Consider the following 22684-nt stretch of genomic DNA (forward strand, 5'->3'; position numbering starts at 1 on the left):
CACCAACCTTCTACAGGTAGCTTTAGCTGAACACTGTGAGGTGGACGCACCCCACTAACTTGTAGGTTTAGCTGAACACTGAACAGGACGCACCCCACTAACTTGTAGGTTTAGCTGAACACTGTGAACAGGACGCACCCCACTAACTTGTAGGTTTAGCTAAACACTGTGAGCAGGACGCACCCCACTAACTTGTAGGTTTAGCTGAACACTGTGAGCAGGACGCACTGCACTAACTGTAAATAGTCTAGCTGCCTGACTGTGGTACTAATAGGATCAAAAAAACACCAGTAATTTTCTTCAGGTAGCTGTATATACTGTAACAAGACAAGCCGGCCTGTCAGTAAGAAGATAGCAGGAACGGATCTAGCTGAACACTGTGAGCAGGACGCACTGCACTAACTGTAAATAGTCTAGCTGCCTGACTGTGGTACTAATAGGATCAAAAAAACACCAGTAATTTTCTTCAGGTAGCTGTATATACTGTAACAAGACAAGCCTGCCTGTCAGTAAGAAGATAACAGGAACGGATCTAGCTGAACACTGTGAGCAGGACGCACTGCACTAACTTGTAGGTTTAGCTGAACACTGTGAGGTGGACGCACCACACTAACTTGTAGGTTTAGCTGAACACTGTGAGCAGGACGCACCCCACTAACTTGTAGGTTTAGCTGAACACTGTGATCAGGACGCACCCCACTAACTTGTAGGTTTAGCTGAACACTGAGCAGGACGCACCCCACTAACTTGTACGTTTAGCTGAACACTGAGCAGGACGCACCGCACTAACTTGTAGGTTTAGCTGAACACTGAGCAGGACGCACCCCACTAACTTGTAGTTTTAGCTGAACACTGTGAGCAGGACGCACTGCACTAACTGTAAATAGTCTAGCTGCCTGACTGTGGTACTAATAGGATCAAAAGAACACCAGCAATTTTCTTCAGGTAGCTGTATATACTGTAACAAGACAAGCCTGCCTGTCAGTAAGAAGATAACAGGAACGGATCTAGCTGAACACTGTGAGCAGGACGCACTGCACTAACTGTAAATAGTCTAGCTGCCTGGCTGTGGTACTAATAGGATCAAAAGAACACCAGTAATTTTCTTCAGGTAGCTGTAAATACTGTAACAAGACAAGCCTGCCTGTCAGTAGGAAGATAACAAGAACGGATCTAGCTAAACTGAATACAGTGTATATATATATATATATATATATATATATATGCAACACCTGGGATGCATATATATACACAATACACTGTAAGTGCAGCTAACTGACTGACTGTTCTGCCTAATCTATCTAACTCAAATCAAATGTCACCGTCTGTCTCTCTCTCTCTCTCAATGAACGCCGGAACACACACTACACAGGGCCGCCGTGCAGGCGGCCTTATATAGTGTGGGGCGTGTACTAAATCCCCTGAGCCATAATTGGCCAAAGCCTCCTTGGCTTTGGCCAATTACGGCTCTCTGTTCAGGCGGCGCTGTGATTGGCCAAGCATGCGGGTCATAGTGCATGCTTGGCCAATCATCAGCCAGCAATGCACTGTGATGCCGCAGTGAATTATGGGCCGTGACGTGCCACACGAATTTGGCGCGAACGGCCCATATCGTTTGCAATTCGGCGAACGGGCGAACAGACGATGTTCGAGTCGAACATGGGTTCGACTCGAACACGAAGCTCATCCCTATTCTTGACCATTCCTCTTTACAGTTCTGTTCAGCAATATTCTTGGGATGTCTGGTGTGAATCGCTTTCTTGAGGTCATGCCACAGCATCTCAATCGGGTTGAGATCAGGACTCTGACTGGGCCACTCCAGAAGGTGTATTTTCTTCTGTTTAAGCCATTCTGTTGATTTACTTCTATGCTTTGGGTCGTTGTCCTGTTGCAACACCCATCTTCTGTTGAGCTTCAGCTGGTGGACAGATGGCCTTAAGTTCTCCTGCAAAATGTCTTGATAAACTTGGGAATTCATTTTTCCTTCGATGATAGCAATCCGTCCAGGCCCTGATGCAGGAAAGCAGCCCCAAACCATGATGCCCCCACCATCATACTTCACAGTTGGGATGAGGTTTTGATGTTGGTGTGCTGTGCCTCTTTTTCTCCACACATAGTGTTGTGTGTTTCTTCCAAACAACTCAACTTTGGTTTCATATGTTCACAGAATATTATTGCCAGTACTGCTGTGGAACATCCAGGTGCTCTTGTGCAAACTGTAGACATGCAGCAATGTTTTTTTTGGACAGCAGTTGCTTCCTCTGTGGTAATCTCCCATGAAATCCATTCTTGTTTAGTGTTTTACGTATTGTAGATTCGCTAACAGGGATGTTAGCATATGCCAGAGACTTTTGTAAGTCTTTAGCTGACACTCTAGGATTCTTCTTCACCTCATTGAGCAGTCTGTGCTGTGCTCTTGCAGTCATCTTTACAGGATGCCCACTCCTAGGGAGAGTAGCAGCAGTGCTGAACTTTCTCCATTTATAGACAATTTGTCTTACCGTGGACTCATGAACAGCAAGGCTTTTGGAGATACTTTTATAACCCTTTCCAGCTTTATGCAAGTCAACAATTCTTAATCGTAGGTCTTCTGAGAGCTCTTGGAGATCTCATTAGTCTAGGGGTTCACATACTTTTCCACCTGCACTGTGAATGTTTACATGGTGTAATATTTAATTCTTTGTGTGTTATTAGTTTAAGCAGACTGTGATTGTCTATTGCTGTGACTTAGATGAAGATCAGATCACATTTTATGACCAATTTGTGCAGAAATACATATCATTCCAAAAGGGTTCACATACTTTTTATTGCAACTGTGTGTGTGTATATATATATATATATATATATATATATATATATATATATATATATATATATATATATATATATATATATATATATATATATATTGGTCTAGAGCTGCTGCTATGGGAGAGGGAAGGAGTGTTCTAGAGAGTTCAGAGTTGGAATACTACAGAAGCCTAAAAAAAGCTGAGTTAGATTTACCGGTAACTCCTTTTCTGAGAGTCTTCCAGGACAGCCCATGACAGGAAACACGTCACCCCCACCAGATAAAAGGGCGGTCCTCCAGGCCCATGTCAGTCTTCTCAAGAACCGTAGGACCCTGCAAAACATATGCATAATACACATAACTTCAGACAATACCGGGTGGGAATCCGGCTGTCCTGGAAGACTCTCAGAAAAGGAGTTACCGGTAAGTCTAACTCAGCTTTTCTCCAAGCGTCTTCCAGGACAGCCCATGAGACAATGAGCCAGAACTTACCAGTCTAGGGAGGGACAACTGCCTGAAGGACCTTACGACCAAACGCCTGCTCCTGAACTGATAGGAGATCCAGGCGATAATGTTTAATGAAGGTCGAGTAACTGGACCAAGTGGCAGCCCTGCAAATTTGTTCCGGTGAGGCACCAGCCCTCTCAGCCTAAGACGTAGACAAGGCTCTAGTTGAGTGCGCAGTAACAAAAGGTGTAGGAACCTCCCTAATTTTGTAAGCTTCCAAGATGGCTTGCTTTATCCATCTAGCCAAAGTGGCTTCAGATGCACTATTCCCCTTGTGAACTCCAGAAAAGAGGACAAATAAGGCAGCAGTTTTCCTAAAGGTCTTAGTGACCTCAAGATAGACTAAGAGAATCCTTCTTACATCTAGAAAACTAAATTTTCTTTCTAAGTTGCCCTGAGGCGAACTACAAAAAGGTTGGCAATACAATGTCCTGAGATTGGTGAAATGTACTTGCCACCTTGGGCAAAAAACCTGGATCGGTTTGTAAAACAACTCGATCCTCAAAAATCGTGAGGAAGGGCTCCCTTACTGATAGGGCCTGCAACTCACTAACCCTACGAGCTGAGGTAACAGCTATAAGGGACACAATCTTTAATGTAAGTAACTTAACTGACATACTTCCCAGAGGCTCAAACGTAAATTCTACCAGAGTTTGAAGTACTAGGGACAGGTCCCACGTTGGACAACTTCTCACCACTGCTGGTCTGGCCCTAGAGATAGATTTGAAAAATCTGGCTATAGTGGGATTTTCCAGGAAAGAAAACTGGAGGAACACACTAATAGCTGCCGCCTGTACCTTTAAGGTACTAACTGAAAGACCTTTGTCGACACCCTCTTAGAAAAATTCCAAAATAGACGGAATATCATGAGTTAATCTTTCATTTTCAGATAACCATGAGTTAAACCTTTTCCAAACTTTGGAATATATGGCTCTAGTAACCGGCTTCCTGCAATTAACGAGAGTCTTGACTACCTTGTCAGAGAACCCTTGGGCGCTCAGTATCTTTTCTTCAGATACCATGCCGTCAAGTTTAAGGAAACCACCCGAGGGTGTGATACTGGTCCCTGCAATAATAAGTCTTCCCTTTTCGGAAGACTCCGCGGAGGCTCTGAAACCAGAGACTGTAGCAGGGAAAACCATGGCCTCTTGGGCCAAAATGGGGCAATTAGAATCAGATCCGTCTCTTCCAGCAGAAACTTTTGGAGGACTTCTGGAATCAGTCTGATTGGCGGGAAGGCATAACATAGGCCTGGAGGCCACGGGTTTGCCAGAGCATCGATCCCCAAGGCTTGGTCTGCCGGGTTCATGGAAAAGAATAACTCGGTCTTGCGGTTGTTTCGGTTTGCGAACAAATCCGCTACGGGATAACCCCATCTCTTGGTGAGGTCTGCAAAGACTTCGGGATGAAGGGACCAGTTGTCTCGGTCTATCCTGTGACGGCTGAGATAATCTGCCAGGTAATTGTTTGTCCCCTTCAGGTGTACAGCAGAAATAGAAGCTAGATTCCCCTCTGCCCATGAAAGGATCTCCTGGGTGATGGACTGAAGCCTCCGGCTTCTCGTGCCTCCTGCTTGTTGATATACGTGACTGTCGCGATATTGACCGACAGAATTTGGAGGTTGTGACCCATGATCTCCATCTGAAAAAACTGCAGGGCTCTCTGGACTGCAAGCAGCTCTCTTTGACTGGATGAGGCCCTTGCCTCCTCTGAGGACCACTCTCCCTGTGCTACTGCATTGCTGAGGTGGGCCCCCCATCCCCAGGAACTCGCATCCGTGGTAATCCTTCGGGAAATGGGAAAGGACCATGGGAGACCTCCTGCTAGGTGCTGACCAGCTCTCCACTACCACAGGCTTCTTTTTATCCTGTCGGGAAGCCGGATCCTTGACTCCAGGGACCTTACATCCCCGTCCCAGTTTCTTAAAAGAAACATTTGTAACGGACGCTGACGGAGTCTCGCCCATGGTACTGCGGGAAAACATGAGGTCATAAGACCCACTGCCCTCGACACCTGTCTCAGAGAGACCGACTGGTTGGTCTGCAATGCTGACTGGAACACTTTGGTAATCTTCTCCTGAGGAAGAAAAACTCTTTGGTTCACTGAGCAAAATCGTAACCCAGATAAGTTACTTTCTGGGCCGGAATCAAGGACAATTTTTCTTTGTTTATCAGCCAGCCTAGGGACTGTAAGAAGTCCTGTACAGCCTGGAGATCCTCCAACAGCCTTTGGTATGATTTTGCCACTATCAGGAGGTCGTCCAAGTAAGGGATTACAGTTATCGCCTTTAATCTTAGTGGAGCCAGCGCTTCCCCCAACACCTTCGTAAAGATGCGTGGGGCTGAGGAAAGACCGAATGGGAGGGCTTGAAACTGAAAATGTCGGGTCCCCATACTCATCTTCACTGCCAATCTCAAAAACTTTTGGAAGGCTGGATGGATAGGGATGTGAAGATAGGCGTCCCTTAAGTCCAACGTGGCCATAAAGCAGTTTGGGTATAGTAGGTTTTTGATAGTAAAAACCGTCTCCATCCGGAAATGTTTGATGGACTTATTTAAAGTCCGGAAATTCAGGATAAGTCGAAACTTTCCTGCCAGCTTTCTGACCACAAATACATGGGAATAGAATCCCTTGCCCTGCTCCGACTGAGGAACAGGAATCAGGACTTTTTGATCTAATAAGTCTCCGATCTGGAGACCCAGAGCCCTCGCTTTCTCCCGATCTTGTGGAGGAAATGTGACCAACAAACGTTCTGGTGGTTGGTGAACAAGTTCCAGCCTGTACCCGTTGGTCACTAGGTCCAGGATGAAGGGGCTCGGAGTGACTGCTGCCCACCCTGGGATGAAGGCCCTCAATCTTCCTCCCACCGGGGAACACAAGTCACTGTGGCTTGGCGGGCTGTTGAGGAGGGTTAAACAGCACTCCCCCTTTGCCTCTGCCTTTGTGCCCAGTCCAATGCTTTTTCGGCCTACTGTCCTTTTCTCTAGGACTCTGTTGCCTGCCTTGGCCACGAAAAAATTTTCTGGCTGTCGGAACTCCCTTTTTCTCTGGAAACGCCATTTTTTTTATCAGCCGTGCGCTCCAGTGCCTCCTGTAGACCTGGGCCAAATAAATGATCGCCAGTTAAGGGAAAGCCACAAAGGCGCAACTTGGAGGCCGAGTCCCCTGACCAGGTCTTAAGCCAAAGGCTTCTCCTGGCCGAGTTCACTAGAGCCGAAGTCCTGACCGACATTCTTACCGACTCAGCGGAAGGATCTGCCAAAAAACCCACTGCCTGAAATAGGAGAGGAAAAGACTTTAAAATTTGCTCTCTGGAGGTACCTGCTGACAGATGTGACTGAATCTGAGTCAACCAAACCTCCAGATTTCTGGCCACACAAGTGGAAGCCAGAGCTGGTTTCAGGTTTCCAACCGCTGAGTCCCAGGCTCTGTGGAGAAGGATATCCCCTCTCTAGTCCATCGGATCCTTAAGCGCGCCCATATCGTCGAACGCTAGGTCTGAGTTTTTTTAAACCTTTGAAAGAGGTGCGTCTAACTTGGGATTCTTATTCCACGGCTTCGCAGTGTCCTCATCAAAAGGAAACCTCCTTTTTAGGTTACTAGAGAAGAATGGTTTTCTCTCAGGATTATCCCATTCCAGTTTAATAGTATCAACCAAAAAACTATGAACTGGAAAAACTCTCGATTTTCTCTTATGCAATCCTTTATACATAAGATCATGTTTGGATAACTGAACCTCTTCCTCTTTTAATTCAAGGGTAGTATAGATAGCCTTTAATAAGTCATCTACATCCTCAACAGATAACTTAAATCTTGAGCCTCGAGTGGATTCTCTATCCCTGGGCTCTGTATCTGACACTGATTCTTCCAGAGAAGAATGGGCAGATCTGACCTCAGCCTCAGAGTCCTCACTCTCTGCCTGCTGCGGAGTGCTGACTGACGCCTTCAGTGAAGACGGACTCTCTGCTGGAGTCTGGCGCTTGTCAATAAGCGTTCTAAAAGAACTGAAGGTGGACGCAAGCTCATCCCTAACAGAAGTAAGCATCTTCTGGCAAGAGGCAATCGGGTCATCTTTTACTAGGCCTTCTATACAGGTGCGACAAACTGCTTTGCTCCATGAGCAGCTCAATTTGTTTGCGCAAACCGCACATTTCCTTTTAAGTGGCTGCGCTTGGGCTTTGTCCTGAGTCTTGGTCTGCAAGACAAAATAAATGACCCACAATGTAATTAAAGCCACCCAATCGCTCCGTAACACCACGTGCAGGAGGGAGGAAATGTGTCCCCTTACACCCACTACTACAGAGGGGGGAGGGGGAGGGAACACTCACAGGGATAGCAAGGTGGTGACAGAACACCCCAGGCTTACCTGTGAGGTGCTGGTGTTGGGAACCGCATCCGCTGCCTGTGCAGGTACTGCAGGAGGATCCATTCTGCCCCTCTTGGTTGTCCACAGCCTGGCTGCTTTACACCAAGAAACACCAGAAGCCAGCGTTCTCTGTTCGCGCCGTTAATGGAGACTGGAACCGCGTCTCCGGCGCCCGATTATGACGTCATATGCCCTGGAAGTAACCCTCTCCAGGCACTTCCTGTGGGACAGCTTGGAGCGCAATAGCCCCGCCCCCTCGAGCGCTGCGGCTTCCTCCATTCCCTGCTCAGATCAGCCACGCTGTCGGCAGGAAAGGACAACCGATGCTCAGCTGAGCTATAGTGCAATGCACTGCGCTAGGGGGCCCGACCTCACACCGGTCCTGGCCCTCTCCAGGCACTGAGGACAGGGAACAGCAGCACAGCCAACCTCCCCAGCGGTGGGCTGCTTCTGGCAGAGGAAGAGGTAAGTGATATGCCCCAAAAAATAGCCATACAGAGCCCCTGCTCATAAGGCCTATGGGAGCAGGTTCCAGGAACATGTTACCCCCCATCCGGAGGAAACACAAATAACTGACTTGGGCCTGGAGGACCGCCCTTTTATCTGGTGGGGGTGACGTGTTTCCTGTCCTGGTGGGAGGAGCCCAAGGTCTCATGGGCTGTCCTGGAAGACGCTTGGAGAAAAATGTTTAACCTTAATGCGTTCACAGCATTAAAGTGGTTCTAAAGGCTCAAGGTTTTTAATGCATGAAGGTAAAAACCTTCTCTGTGCAGCATCCCCCCCCCAGCCCCCCTTCCACCAATACTTACTTGAGCCCCATCTCGATGCAGCCCATATTTTATCCACTGGCTCCCATTGCTATCAGTCAAAGCCAGTGAGGCGGGAGTGGGGGTCAGGGCCACGTCCTGCTGTCTGTCTATAGATGCAAACAGCGAGGATCAGGAGTGAGCCCGCATGAATGCCCCCACAGAAAGTGTCTTTCTATGGGGGTATGCGTGGATTTCAGGATCCAGAAGCTCCAAAGGGGTACATGAGTAGAGGAGGTTTGGAGCCGCTCTGTGCAATGGAAGTGCACATAGCAAGCAAGTATAAACTTGTATGAGATATATAGATTATATATATATATTTATTTATTTATTTATTTATTTATATTACACACACACACACACATATACATATATATATATCTATATCTATATATATAAAAAAGCATCTACAATCACTTTGACGATTTGATGTTTTCTATTTTCTATTGTGAATAAAATATGGGCTTATGAATCAGAATCACTGCATTCTGTTTTTATGTAGATGTTACACAGCATCCCAACTTTTTTTTTGGAATTGGGGTTCTATTTCACAAACCACAAATATCAGTAAAGCCAGACACAGAAACCCTGGCCACGCAGGGGAAAGCTGATCTTTATCAGACTTGGCCATTCACACATAAGTACTAAATGTGATGTAAATGTACAGTATGTAAAGTGCTACGAAAATTGTAGGTGCAATATAATTACAATAAATTTGTATTATCTGCTCATTTGGAACTCAAAATGAAGTTCTGGATCATCCAGTGCACACAAAAAAAATAAAAATAAAAAATTCACAATTTGTAAATTTTTAGACTTTTTGTTGCCCTAAGCACTGGCCCTCAAGTACTGCACTGCTATAGTAAATACTGCCCCGACTGTATAGGATACAAAAACAGCACAGGATTTCTTTGTACATGGGCAGTTTATCCAGCTTTACTACACTAGCATTTGATGCCCTTGAAGTGCAAACATTTACTTTTAACAGCTATTGTTATTAAAATGTGACTCTTGTTTGTTTCTGAACAAGGCAATGTTGTCTAAACAACTAACCATGATACAAAACCACTCCCTCCTAAGACAAATGTAAACCCTCATTCTGTACAAGGGCCCCATCACACTGGTCAGTTTTTCTTGAGTCTTTGACCCATTTCACACTGGGGTCGCGGCAGCGCTAAAGCGCCGCTAGGGGCCGAAGAAGGGGATTAAAAACACCCCTGCTTTCGAAGTGCTGGCCATTCATTTCAATTGGTATACAGCGCTCCCAAACTTCCCCAAAGATGCTGCTTGCAGGACTTTTCCCAACGTCCCGCAAGCACACGTACTGGAATGCGCCAGAACGCATCAAAACTGCACTGGACCCTAGTATAGTGAAAAAAAACAGGAAAAAAGAAGAAAAATGCAGCTGGAATGCATCTGGAAATGCATCAAAAACTTGTTAAAAACGCACATGCAGAAACGCATCCAGAACGGATCTGGAGTGCGTTTTTGTGGTGCAAACCAGCCCTAACACTAACTACCTGGGAGAAATGTTATACGTAGTAAGGGCCAGTTCACACCATAGAAACGCAGTCCAGATGCGTTCCAGATGCTTTTCTGCATGAGCATTTTTGACGCGTTTTGGTGCAGTCCAGTGCATCCTCCCCCCTTTTTTCTTAACCTTAAATAGGACATGTGTGTTCCAGTGCGTTTTTGGTGCTTTTAGGTGCATTCCGGTGCATTTTTGATGCATTTTACAGCGTTACAGTACAGTACAGTCCAGTGCAGGAAAATTGCAGCATGTTCTACTTTTTTTTCTGGAACTGGAACACACTGGAACTGCAAGCACTGGTGTGAACTATGCCATTGAAAACCATATAACCTACTTTCCATGCATTTTTGATGCAGGGAAAAAAACAAAAAAAAAAAAAAAAAACGCACTGGACTGCATGTTGTGTGAACTGGCACTCAATGTCAAAGCTCTGCTCTCATCCAGTACCAGACCCCAAGAGCTGTCCTTCCCGATTCCTAAACTTGTAAATGTGGCCAAATACAGAAGATTTATATATAATATATATATATATATATATATATATATATACACACACATACATATACATACATATACATACACACACACACACACACACTCTTTAGCCACAATAGTATGACCATTGACAGGTTAAGTGAATAACACTGATTACCTCATTACAATGGCATTTGAAAGTGGGTGGGATGAATTAGGCGGCAAGTAAACATATTGTCCCTGAAGTTAATGTGTTGAAAGCAGAAAAAATGGGCACCAGAGTTTGTTGCTCATGCTGACTTGTGTCCACAACCAAAAGTGCCTACAATGGGCACCTGAGCAACAGAACTGGTCTACAGAGCAATGGAAAAAGGTGGCCTGGTCATGTGGATGACTGGTGGGTGTGCGTTGCTTACGTGGGGAAGAGATGGCACCAGGATGCAGTATAGGAAGAAGGCAAGCCAGTGGAGGCAGGGTGATGCTTTGGTCAATGTTCTGCTGGGAAACCTTGGGTACTGCCATTTATGCGGATGTTACTCTAGTTCTGCTCTCTAGCTGGTTGTTCAGGTCACCAATGTAAAAGGCAGAAAACGCCTGTAATCTGCCACAAAGAAGCTCATGTTCTTTTTTGAGCTTAGGGCATTTTTGAGGCATTTTGCTTCAGGTGACAAAACGCTCAGATGTGAACAGGTGCCATTGAAATGAATGGGATTTTGCGTGTTGGGCGTTTTTCAGGCGTTTTACGAGCTGAAATGCTCAGGGGTGAATGCAGCCTTATACTAAGCTGCCAGACAGACTAGCCACATGACACTTTCAGACACGACCAATTACAACTCCTCCTACCCTCACAGTTTCCAATGAAATTATAAAGGTGCGGAAACTTTTTGAAGACCCCTAATTTTTACTTCTCCTGCCACCCATGCTGCTCTGTTGATGAGTAGGGATGAACTCAGGTGTGTTTGGATAAAAGCCCAAACCACTTTACCGCTATACCACTGGGAAGCTGTCAACCAATCATAGGCAGTGAAGGCATTCCCTGTCCCCCAGCTGCACATATGCAAGAGGAAAGTATATGTGCAGCTGCAAGGCAGGCCTCCACCGCATGATTGGCTGTTGGCTTTGACAGGTCCAGGCAGGATAACTCAGGCGGGTTTGGACACACATGAGCTCATCCTTTTTGATGAGGAATCAAGGATCTCCTAAACTCAATCAGAGGTTCTTACCACCGTCCTCTATGTCACTACTGTGTCCTGTAGGAAGACTGAGGTCAGCAAGAAGAAAAGGAGGAAGACTCCTGGAAGACTTGATTTCTAAGGAGACTTCACTGGATGATTTCTTTGCTTTAGAACCGGAATCATCAGCACAGGTGAGCACTTACTACCCTGTCGTCATAAGGTACATTTTTTGGGCACTTGATTTTAGCAACACTTTAAACCACATCTCACTACTTCAGCTTCTTAAACTTCACCCACTAATATAAAAATGAAACATCAGCAGCTGAACTACAAATACTGTAGCTGGTGACTTTTAGGACCTGTTCACACTAAACAATGTCCGCACAGAGTGTGGTAGTGTGTTGCGCGTTTTGTCACATCACACAGTTCCCCTTTTTGTTTAACCACTTCCCGCCCGCCCTATAGCGGATTGACGTCCGGGAAGTGGTTGTGTTATCCTGACTGGACGTCATATGACGTCCAGCAGGATAACATGCCGCAGCGCGCCCCCGGGGGCGCGCATCGCGGCGATCGGTGGAGCGGTGTGTCAGTCTGACACACCGCTACACTGATCTTGGTAAAAAGCCTCCGGCGGAGGCTCTTTACCACGTGATCAGCCGTGTCCAATCACGGCTGATCACGCTGTCAATAGGAAGAGCCGTTGATCGGCTCTTCCTCACTCGCGTCTGACAGACGCAAGTAGAGGAGAGCAGATCGGCGGCTCTCCTGGCAGGGGGGGTCTGCGCTGATTGTTTATCAGCGCAGCCCCCCCTCAGATCACCCCACTGGACTACCAGGGATGCCACTAGGACCACCAGGGAAGGGGCAACGTGGATGGCCAGGTATGTACCCCATGGCCATCCACATGTGCCCAATCTGTGCCAATCAGTGCCCACAAATGGGCACTGATTGGCACTATTATGTCCATGATATGCCCAGATCTGCCCAGCAATGCTCTATCAGTGCCACCTGTCATTGCCCATCTGTGCCACCTGTCATTGCCCATCTGTGCCACCTGTCATTGCCCATCAGTGCCACCTGTCAGTGCCCATCTGTGCCCATCAGTGCCCACCTATCAGTGCCCATCAGTGCCACACATCAGTGCCACACATACGTACCCATCAGTACCACCCATATATACCAATCAATGCCACCTACGAGTGCCCATCAGTGCCACCTATGTGTGCCCATCGGTGCCGCATACCAGTGCCACCTATCAGTGCCCATCAGTGCCACCTATCAGTGCCCATCAGTGCCGCCTATCAGTGCCCCCTCATCAGTGCCACCTCATCGGTGCCCATCAGTGCCGCCGTATCAGTGCCCATCTGTGCCGCCGTATCAGTGCCCATTATTGAAAGAGAAAGCGTACTTATTTACAAAAAAATTTAACAGAAACAAAGAAAAACTTGTTTTTTTTTTAAATTTTCGGTCTTTTTTTATTTGTTGCGCAAAAAATAAAAACCGCAGAGGTGATCAAATACCACCAAAAGAAAGCTCTATTTGTGGGAACAAAATGATAAAAAATTTGTTTGGGTACAGTGTAGCATGACCGTGCAATTGTCATTCAAATTGCAACAGTGCTGAAAGGTGAAAATTGGGCTGGGCGGGAAGGTGTCTAAGTGCCTGGTATTGAAGTGGTTAACAAACTATCTTAGATTTGTACAAAGCGACACTACAGTCATGTCACTGCAGAGCAGCATGATACACTTGCTGTGCAGCGATATGCCGGACCACACAGAGCGATGTGAAATTCTGCAAATATGTTACAGAACAGTGGTGGCTGGTGCTCAATATTTGGGGGGTGGGGGCTGGGGGTCAGTGGCAAACCAACGGCGGCACCCCCCCGGCAGGAGACCCAACGGCACACCCCCACACCCCCACCCCACCCCCGGGAGATGGACGGGAAGGTGGCAGCAATCTTGGGCCCTCTTACCTTAGAAGGCAGGTGACGAGTCCTGGTCGGGATGACACTCCCCTCCTCCTTCCTCCACTGTCCAAGCCGGGGAGTGCTGGATGTGGTTTCGGGTGAGTGGTGTGGTTGTGGGCCCTGGAGACCTCTCTCCGGGGCTGTTGCCTCTCCTCCTGGCCAAACAGGAAGGGGGTCCTGAGACCCCTGGCTAATTGGGTCTCAGGACCTGGTCCTGATTGGCCAGGAGGAGAATCAGGAAGACAACAGCAAATGTTAATTCGCTATTGTCACACAACTGGGTGGGCTCAGGGTGCACTGCTCTGCGCCCTGAGCCCACCCTTTTTTAAAACCAATTAGAGCCTCAGGCTCTAAGCTCATGTTTCATGCTTAAAAGAAAAAACCCCAATGGAATCCATGCGTCCGGCGCCCTGTATGTAGATTAGGGGCTGGGCTGCCACTGTTGCAGAATATTGCGCTGCTCTATAACGCCATGTAACACCGGGTTCTGGGGGCGAACACGACACCTAGAAAACTATTTTGCCTGCAGGTTATTGCAGTTACCTGTGTTCCATGAGGTAAACTGCATATAGTGTACATAGGCCCTTTACAAACCAGGTACTTACCAGCCCATGGAGTTCAGCGCTGTCTTCCTACAGCCGATTCTTCCCATCGCTGCTGGATCCCTGGCGCCGCCATCTTAGATTCGGGATCCAGCTGGATCCCAAAAGCGCATGCACAAGATAGTGGATTGGTTGGCACAGGGAGACTGGACCCGTAGCCTACCGAGACATGTGACGCGTCCTAGGAGACTGCGGGGGACAAGGCGATAACAGTCTCACCTAGACGAGGACTGAGCAGGTGGGAGCGAGGACTGACAGGAGACGGTACATGTTCCCCCCTTCTCCCAAAAATCCTGAAACTCGGTTACAGGCTGGGGGAGGGGAGAATGAGCGGTCCATCACTTTTTGAGCAAAGTTCTTGTTTAAGGACAAAACAAAAGGCACAGGACAGTCCTTGCTGATAAAAATGATGTCTTCATCTTTATGGATGAGTGATCACCTCAGTGCACCCCACAGAGCACCCAATGAACCGGCCTCTGTCCCCTCAGCACGGCTTCCCTCGTCACCCTCTCACATTCCAGTCAGTCTTCTGCCTCCTGACTTTTTTTTGTTCTCTGTCGGTCTATTCATTGTCATTGTGTACTTTCTCCCCACATACTACACTTCTCCCACTGCTACAAAGCCGACCCCCGACTCACTTACCGGAGCCCCGTGCACACCGCATCGATCGCTCTATCCAACGGCGTCTCTCCGCTCTCGTTGCTATGCCGCGGCCCAGGCCTCCCCTGGCAACCGCAAGCAAATCCGGAAGCGGAGCCACCGAGCTCTACGCCACGCCCCTTCGCCTCACACAGGGGTAGATGATAGGTTCAACGAGAGGGCCTTCCTGATGACGTTTGAGGGATTCGCACGCTGGTTTCCCTGGCGACGACACTGCGGTAGCTGGCTTTAACACTGCCTGACTATCTCCATAGTAGCTCATTAAACAAACTTATGACCAGCGTAGCACGTACAGTGCTCTATCATAGGTCTTACTAGAACTTGCTTTACTGTATAAACTCCAGCTATCCAATCATGTGCAAAGGAAATTACGATTTTTATGAAATGCCTTTGCACGTATTATTATTCTCTGAGCTCTGCCTCTCTTTCCCATAGTTGCCAACATTTCCCAAACATTTTTAAGGACATTTTTTGTAGAAAGGTAGTGTAGGCAGAGCAGTATGTTCATTAGCATCCAATTTTGCGGACGTGTGGCAAAAGTGTGTGTGGTTTAATTTACGCTAAATATTGAACATGGCTTAAAGGATATGTAAAGGTTCGGGTTTTAAAAAAACAAAATAACAAACATGTCATACTTACCTCCTCTGTGCGGTTGGTTTTGCACAGAGAGGCCACGATCCTCCTCTTCTAGGGTCCCTCAGTCGCAGCCGCGTCGTGTTGCTAGGACATGTCGTGTTGCTAGGACATGGTCTGTAAAGAGCCGCGTCCGAGGCTTTTTAACCATGTGATCAGCTGTGTCCAATCACAGCCGGTCACATGTAAACAAGGACTGCTCGCCTCACACAGAGTGTGTGGAGAGGAGAGCCTATCAGCAGCATCTTCACTGATCATCAGTGCCCTGATTACAGTATAGTAAAACAGTGTCACCATACAGTGCCCACAAGTGCCACCAATCAGTGCCCATTAGCGATGCCAGTCAGTGCTGGCAATCAATGCCGCCTATCAGTGCTGCCCATCAATACCCATCACTGCTGTCGATCAATGCCCATCAGTGTCACCCACCAGTGCCACCCATCTATGCCCATTAGTGCCGCCTATCCATGCTGTCTATCGGTGCCCACCAGTGCCGCCTATCAGTGCCCAACAGTGCCGCCCATCAGTGCCCACCAGTGCCGCATATTAGTGTCCATCAGTGCCACCTAACAGTGCCCATCAGTGCTGCCTATCAGTGCTCATCAGTAGGGATGAGCTTCGTGTTCGAGTCGAACCCATGTTCGACTCGAACATCGGCTGTTCGATCGTTCGCCGAATTGCGAACGATATGGGCCGTTCGCGCCAAATTCGTGTGGCGCGTCACGGCCCATAATTCACTGCGGCATCGCAGTGCATTGCTTGCTGATGATTGGCCAAGCATGCACTATGACCCGCATGCTTGGCCAATCACAGCGCCGCCTTAACAGAGAGCCATAATTGGCCAAAGCCAAGGAGGCTTTGGCCAATTATGGCTCAGGGGATTTAGTACACGCCCCACACTATATAAGGCCGCCTGCACGGCGGCCCTGTGCAGTGTGTTCCAGTGTGCTTAGAGAGAGAGAGAGACAGTGTCATTTCATTTGAGTTAGCTAGATTAGGTAGGACAGTCAGTCAGTTAGCTGCACTTAAAGTGTATTGTGTATATATATGCATCCCAGGTGTTGCATATATATATATATACACTGTATTCAGTTTAGCTAGATCCGTTCCTGTTATCTTCTAGACTATTTACATTTAGTGCAGTGCGTCCTGCTCAAAGTGTTCAGCTAGGTCCGTTCCTGTTATCTTCTTACTGACAGGCAGGCTTGTCTTGTTACAGTATTTTAAAGAAAATTACTGGTGTTCTTTTGATCCTATTAGTACCACAGTCAGGCAGCTAGACTATTTACAGTTAGTGCAGTGCGTCCTGCCAACAGTGTTCTGCTAAAGCTACAAGTAAGTGGGGTGCGTCCTGCTCACAGTGTTCAGCTAAACCTACAAGTTAGTGGGGTGCGTCCACCTCACAGTGTTCAGCTAAACCTACAAGCTAGTGGGGTGCGTCCTGCTCACAGTGTTCAGCTAGATCAGTTTCTGTTATCTTCTTACTAACAGGCAGGCTTGTCTTGTTACAGTAAATACAGCTACCTGGAGAAAATTGCTGGTGTTCTTTTGATCCTATTAGTACCACAGTTAGGCAGCTAGACTATTTACAGTTAGTGCAGTGCGTCCTGCTCACAGTGTTCTGCTAAACCTACAAGTTAGTGGGGTGCGTCCTGCTCACAGTGTTCAGCTAAACCTACAAGTTATTGGGGTGCGTCCACCTCACAGTGTTCAGCTAAACCTACAAGCTAGTGGGGTGCGTCCTGCTCACAGTGTTCAGCTAGATCCGTTTCTGTTATCTTCTTACTGACAGGCAGGCTTGTCTTGTTACAGTAAATACAGCTACCTGAAGAAAATTGCTGGTGTTCTTTTGATCCTATTAGTACCACAGTCAGGCAGCTAGACTATTTACAGTTAGTGCAGTGCGTCCTGCTCACAGTGTTCTGCTAAACCTACAAGTTAGTGGGGTGCGTCCTGCTCACAGTGTTCAGCTAAACCTACAAGTTAGTGGGGTGCGTCCACCTCACAGTGTTCAGCTAAACCTACAAGCTAGTGTTGTGCGTCCTGCTCACAATGTTCAGCTAGATCCGTTTCTGTTATCTTCTTACTGACAGGCATGCTTGTCTTGTTACAGTAAATACAGCTACCTGAAGAAAATTGCTGGTGTTCTTTTGATCCTATTAGTACCACAGTCAGGCAGCTAGACTATTTACAGTTAGTGCAGTGCGTCCTGCTCACAGTGTTCTGCTAAACCTACAAGTTAGTGGGGTGCGTCCTGCTCACAGTGTTCAGCTAAACCTACAAGTTAGTGGGGTGCGTCCACCTCACAGTGTTCAGCTAGACCTACAAGCTAGTGGGGTGCGTCCTGCTCACAGTGTTCAGCTAGATCCGTTCCTGTTATCTTCTTACTGACAGGCAGGCTTGTCTTGTTACAGTAAATACAGCTACCTGAAGAAAATTGCTGGTGTTCTTTTGATCCTATTAGTACCACAGTCAGGCAGCTAGACTATTTACAGTTAGTGCAGTGCGTCCTGCTCACAGTGTTCTGCTAAACCTACAAGTTAGTGGGGTGCGTCCTGCTCACAGTGTTCAGCTAAACCTACAAGTTAGTGGGGTGCGTCCACCTCACAGTGTTCAGCTAAACCTACAAGCTAGTGGGGTGCGTCCTGCTCACAGTGTTCAGCTAGATCCGTTCCTGTTATCTTCTTACTGACAGGCAGGCTTGTCTTGTTACAGTATTTTAAAGAAAATTGCTGGTGTTCTTTTGATCCTATTAGTACCACAGTCAGGCAGCTAGACTATTTACAGTTAGTGCAGTGCGTCCTGCTCACAGTGTTCTGCTAAACCTACAAGTTAGTGGGGTGCGTCCTGCTCACAGTGTTCAGCTAAACCTACAAGTTAGTGGGGTGCGTCTACCTCACAGTGTTCAGCTAAACCTACAAGCTAGTGGGGTGCGTCCTGCTCACAGTGTTCAGCTAGATCCGTTTCTGTTATCTTCTTACTGACAGGCAGGCTTGTCTTGTTACAGTAAATACAGCTACCTGAAGAAAATTGCTGGTGTTCTTTTGATCCTATTAGTACCACAGTCAGGCAGCTAGACTATTTACAGTTAGTGCAGTGCGTCCTGCTCACAGTGTTCTGCTAAACCTACAAGTTAGTGGGGTGCGTCCTGCTCACAGTGTTCAGCTAAACCTACAAGTTAGTGGGGTGTGTCCACCTCACAGTGTTCAGCTAAAGCTACCTGTAGAAGGTTGGTGGTGTTCTCATACTACAGGCAGGCAGTTGATTTTGCTAGCTGCAGTATCAGTACATATATATATATATATATATATATATATATATATATATATATATATCCCAGCTTAGTGCAGCTACAGGCCATTAGTATGTCTGGAAGGCCAAGAAGGAGAGGCAGACAGTCACAAGCCAATAAGAGAGGGCAAGCAGGCTCTGTGTCTAGTGCTGGTCGTGGAGACGGTGCATCCTCATCAGCACGTGGCCATGGGACACGCTTGGCCTTTTTTTCGGCAGCTGGCCATGTTGAGCCGCAACATGCGGAAGACTTGGTCGAGTGGATGACCAAGCCGTCCTCATCCTCCTCATCCTCTCTCACCCATGCCCAGGGTACTTTGTCTGGCAAAGCAGCGGCCTCTTCCCTCGGCTCAATGTCATCAGTGACTCCTTCCCTAGCCCCACCATGTCCTCCTGAGGAGTCCCTCGAACTGTTTGACCACAGTGTTGGGTACATGCTCCAGGAGGATGCCCAGCGTTTGGAAGGCTCTGATGATGATACTGAGCTCGATGAAGGCAGTAACACGAGCACGGACAGAGGGGGTGCCCAAGAAGGACAGCAATCTGGCAGTCATGCTCCCCCTGCTGCAGCATACTGCCAGGTTTGCTCCAGTGATGAGGAGGGAGGGGATGATGAGGTCACTGACTCAACGTGGGTGCCTGATAGGAGAGAGGAGGAGGAGGCGGCACATCACCAACGAGGCAGGATGCCCTCCAGGGGCCAGCCTAAGGGCAGCACATTGACTGCATCACACCCCAAAGCTCCACATGTGCAGGGCGCTGCAGTCTCTGCGCGTTATTCAAAAAGTTCTTTGGTGTGGGCCTTTTTTGAGACGAGTGCATCAGATCGCACCGCTGCTATTTGCAACATATGTCTCAAGCGTATCTCGCGTGGCCAAAACATCTCCCGCTTGGGTACCACATGCTTGACCAGACATATGTTGACCTGCCATGCAGTTCGTTGGCAAGCGTATCTAAAAGACCCACACCAAAGAACAAAGAGGACCTCTGCTTGCTCCTCATCAGCTGAGATTTCCAACCCCACTAGACCTTCAGTCCTCTCTGAGACCTGCACTGAGAGGAATGAAGGTGTAGAATTAGGTGTGTCACAGCCACGTGCTTGTGGGCAATCTGATTTTGGTACACCGACGTCAGATTGTACCAGGCAAATTTCCCTGCCCCAGCTGCTGCACCGCCGAAAGAAGTTTGCTCCCAGCCATCCACATGCCCAACGGTTGAATGCTAGCTTGGCAAAATTGCTAGCACTTCAACTGCTGCCTTTTCAGTTGGTAGACTCTGCCCCCTTCCGTGAGTTTGTGGAATGTGCGGTTCCTCAGTGGCAGGTACCCAAACGCCACTTTTTCTCACGGAAGGCGATTCCGGCTCTCTACCAGCATGTGGAAGGCAATGTCCATGCCTCGCTGGACAGGGCGGTCAGCGGTAAGGTGCATATTACCGCTGACTCATGGTCCAGCAGGCATGGACAGGGACGTTACCTAAGTTTCACGGCGCATTGGGTGACTCTGCTGGCAGCTGGGAAGGATGCAGGACAAGGTGCAGTAGTGTTGGAGGTTGTTCCGCCACCACACCTCCAAAATGCTAATGATTGTGACACACCTCTCTCCTCCACCCCCTCCTCTTCTTCTTCCTCCATGGCCTCTTCCTCGGAACCAGCGGTGCTCCGTAGTCGTTCAAGGGGCTACGCAAGTACGCAGGCCAAAAGATACCATGCGGTGCTTGAGCTGGTGTGCTTGGGGGACAGGAGCCACACTGGGGCAGAGGTTCTGTCAGCTCTGCAGGGGCAGGTTCAGAGGTGGTTGACGCCACGCCAACTTAAGGCAGGAATGGTGGTTTGCGACAATGGCACCAACCTCCTCTCTGCCCTCCGACAGGGACAAATGACCCATGTGCCCTGTTTGGCTCACGTCCTTAACTTGGTGGTGCAGCGGTTCTTGGGCAGGTACCCGGGCTTACAGGATGTCCTGAGGCAGGCCAGGAAAGTCTGTGTGCATTTCCGCCGGTCATATAATGCCAGTGCTCGGCTGACGGACCTCCAAAAGGAGTTTAACCTGCCCAAGAACCGCCTAATCTGTGACATGCCCACCAGGTGGAACTCAACGTTGGCCATGCTGCAGCGGCTGCACACGCAGCAGAGGGCCATCAATGAGTACCTGTGCGACTATGGCACCAGGACAGGGTCAGGGGAGCTTGTTTTTTTTTCCCCACGCCAGTGGGCCATGATCAGGGATGCATGCACTGTCCTGTCACCATTTGAGGAGGCCACGAGGATGGTGAGCAGTGACAGTGCATGCATCAGTGACACTGTCCCCCTTGTCCACCTGTTGGAGCACACGCTGCGTGGAATAATGGACAGGGCACTTGAGGCAGAACAGAGGCAGGAAGAGGAGGACTTCCTTAGCTCTCAAGGCCCCCTTTATCCAGACAGTGTTCCTGCGTGCCCGCCGATCACACAGGAAGAGGACGAGGAGGAAGAGGAGGAGGAGGAGGAGGAAGATTGTGTCAGTATGGAGGTGGAGCCTGGCACTCAGCATCAGCAGCAGTCTTTAAGGGATCAGTCCCAAGAAACACATGGACTTGTACGTGGCTGGGAGGAGGTGGCTGCGGACCATGTCGTCCTTAGTGACCCAGAGGACTCCGGACCGAATGCCTCAGCAAACCTACGCTGCATGGCCTCCCTGATCCTGCAAAGCCTGCGTAAGGATCCTCGTATTCGTGGTATCAAGGAGAAGGACCAATACTGGCTGGCAACCCTCCTTGATCCACGTTACAAGGGTAAGGTTGCGGACCTTATCTTGCCATCTCAGAGGGAGCAGAGGATGAAACATCTTCGGGAGGCCTTGCAGAAAGGTCTGTGCAATGCGTTCCCAGAGACTGGGAGGTTACAAACTCCTGTTTCTGGACAACGTGTTGCTGAGGCTTCGGTCAGTCAAAGAAGGAGCGGTGGAGAAGGTGGCCGTCTGACCGATGCGTTCAGACAATTTTTTGGTCCGCAGCCCCAAGGTATGATCGGTTCCAGCAACCATCGCCAGCGTCTGTTTTACATGGTGCAGGAATACCTAGGGGCAAGATCAGACTTGGACACCTTTCCCACCGAAAATCCTCTGGGTTACTGGGCAGAGACTGTTTACATCCGGCCATCTGTACAGCTGGCACAGGTCTGCCATGTCTGCCGGGTGTAAACAAAATGGGCACAGATGCAATAAAAAAAACTTGACTTCCGTCCCGTTCAGCTCTGATTTAACAGGTGATCTGTTCATGGATCCCCTTCTGAGTGGAGTGGACTCCATGTTAAAGAAGCCTAAATCTCAATAGCACTACCTTCGCTTGGTATTTTGGGTTCTCTGTTCTGTGCCTCGACTCCAAGAACAACCTCAGCGCCTCTGACACATCTGGTTGAACAAAAGTGACTGCACACATGAATATGAATACAATGCACCCAGTTGCAACTCAGTATCAGAAAAAACACCAGACTGGTTAACGGTAAATAAACGTAGTGTATTGTAACAGGTTGAGGTAAAAGGCAGTACGTGCATAAATGAGCAGATAAAGCATTAGGTCAACCACAGTTCCAGTTTACTAGACAATATGATCACTATACTATAGCAGTTTAGGATGGAGTTCTATACCCAATAATCTATAAATCATCAATAGTCAATGGCATAGATAAGTGTAACGGCTATGGTGATCAATACTGAAACAACTTTCCTGCAACCAGTAGGGTATGCCGCTTAGACTGCACTCAGTACGAATTGATACACTAAGACCAAGACTTTCCTACAGAGGTACCTCTTACTCTGAACCAGGGATCTCCAAACTGCGGCCCTCCAGCTGTTGCGGAACTACACGTCCCATAAGTCATTGTAAAACTCTGACATTCACAGA

The 22684-nt window shown here is 48.2% G+C and overlaps 1 protein-coding gene across 3 annotated transcripts in view; it reads right to left on the reverse strand.

Moving 5' to 3' along the window:
* The window catches only part of DNAL4 (dynein axonemal light chain 4), a 52707-nt gene extending 37690 nt beyond the window's left edge, over positions 1-15017 (reverse strand). For 2 of the 3 annotated variants that reach the window (XM_073592538.1, XM_073592537.1), the window contains exon 1: positions 14861-15012. The gene's annotated coding sequence lies outside the window, so the exon portion shown is untranslated. Of the gene's footprint in view, positions 1-14860 lie in introns of all 3 variants that reach the window. The other variant, XM_073592536.1, reaches the window with a different exon arrangement.
* Between the last annotated feature and the right edge of the window lie 7667 nt (positions 15018-22684).

The sequence above is a fragment of the Aquarana catesbeiana genome, linkage group LG07 (genome assembly GCF_042186555.1).
Source record: "Aquarana catesbeiana isolate 2022-GZ linkage group LG07, ASM4218655v1, whole genome shotgun sequence".
Lineage (NCBI taxonomy): Eukaryota > Metazoa > Chordata > Amphibia > Anura > Ranidae > Aquarana > Aquarana catesbeiana.